We start from the raw sequence: 2,057 nt of genomic DNA on the forward strand, positions 1-2,057 counted from the left end.
GAGAAATCTCGTTACAAACCTAAGTACAATGGACTAAGTTATTAGTGGTATGAAAGTGACATCTATTTAGGCCTTGAACATGGAGGAAAGGCAGGGAAAATGGGCACAGCTTGAACACTTTACATGTCAGCCATTGGAAAAGCAGTGATATCACACATTTTTTTGGGGGTGTGTTCAATGTTTGTGGTTCCATTCTTGGTCAATAAATACTCTCCCACACAACAGGGGTTTGCACATAATACCATAATAATGGAGTCAGGGGTTGGATCATCAGGCACCACAATATGCACCAATGGCACCTTCCATGCCACTGCCAAACCCGCCCTTCTGATGCTTCTGGTTCAGTCGGTGTTCGCAGGAGTCAACGTTCTCTACAAATTGGCTGTCAACGATGGAATGAATTTGATGATCATGATCGCTTTTCGTTTCGTGTTCGCTTCCCTTTTCATGCTTCCCCTTGCCTTCTTTCTCGAAAGGTTTTTTCTTTTCGTCTACATTGAGTTTTCCCTTTAAAATAAGGAGAGATTTTCGTATCATTATGTATCCATTCTAATTTAAATTTTTAACAGGAATAAACGGCCGAAGATGACATGCTCCATACTCTTCTATGGATTTCTTTGTGGATTATTTGGGTACGTAAGCTAAATTAATAAAAAACACTCGTTACAATTAGTTTTACATGCAAATATTTTTATTAGAATGTGTACGGGAACAGAAATGAATAAGAAGTGCAATTTATTTGGACAGAGGGACGTTGAGTCAAAACTTATACGTACAGAGTTTGGCAATGACGTCAGCAACATTTGTTTCGGCCATGCAGAATCTCGCTCCGGCTATTACCTTCCTTCTCGCCCTCCCCTTCGGGTAACAATATCCACATCTCTTATACCAAACATAAACAAATAAACTTAAATTTTTGTTGTTTAGTTTGAGTTAGGAGTATACACGAGTTAGAGTTGAATTCAGTTGGTCATTCGAATCAATTAAACAGAGTTCATTATTCAATCCAATCAATCGCCACATTGTTTGTTTATTTTAGAAACTTTTAATTATTGACCTTAATAACTAAAATTTTATCGAACTTCATATTTGAATATTCAAAAGTTTGGAATATTCGAGATATTATGTCATTTGAACACTCTTAGGTGAAGGTGAAAGTTAAAGAAATAAACCCTAACAAATAACATATGTTAAATTTTACTTCGGATCGAGTTGAACCGAACCAAAAACCCTAACTCGCTAACCAAACCCAAACCCGACTCAGAAAAGAAAAAAAAGTCAACTCAACTTTTAAAATTTAGATTAGATAGTTCGAGTCGTTTAGATTATTGGGTCATTTGAGTTGTATATTTAATCGTTCCTAAACACTAAAACAACTACTATCAAAATTTCTTATTGTATTTTATATCAAAATTTCATAAATGTACACTTTTTTTTTTTTAAATTTTTTTTTCTTATTGTATTTTTTTTTTTCATAAATTTACAAAATTAGTTATGATAATTTAGAATTAAAATTTATAAATGAAAAAGAAAAAAAAAAGATTTATGAGCATGTCACAATCACTTTATTTTAAAAGGAAATTAAATTAAAAAGGATGACCATATGTTTACTTGGAAGTCCTTCTACTTTGGGGTAACCCATCAAAAACCCTCTTTTGGAAAAATCAGACAAAAACTTCAATTTGATTACGAGTGATGTAAAATCGAAGAACCTTTTAGCGTAGTAACTCAATTCAACTTTGAATATTGGAAAAAGAGAAGATAAAAAAAGTAGCTTTAGATACACGAGGTGTTTGATTTACAGTCGAGATGGCTGTCTAAAAGTAATGGACACTCGAGAATAAGATGTCAAAATATAAAATAATATTATGTTTGATTATAATGGTGATAAATTTCTTAAAATTGTAAGGATTTTAAACATAAATTTGTTGCAATACTATTAAACTTATATTTTTTTATTGCAATTTAGTAATTTTATTTTGAGATAAGATGAAAATTCAAACTATTTTAACAATTAATTAATTAATTAATTAATTAAGGTTATGAGGTTAAGGTGT

The sequence above is a fragment of the Cucurbita pepo genome, unplaced genomic scaffold, assembly GCF_002806865.2.
Source record: "Cucurbita pepo subsp. pepo cultivar mu-cu-16 unplaced genomic scaffold, ASM280686v2 Cp4.1_scaffold000434, whole genome shotgun sequence".
Lineage (NCBI taxonomy): Eukaryota > Viridiplantae > Streptophyta > Magnoliopsida > Cucurbitales > Cucurbitaceae > Cucurbita > Cucurbita pepo.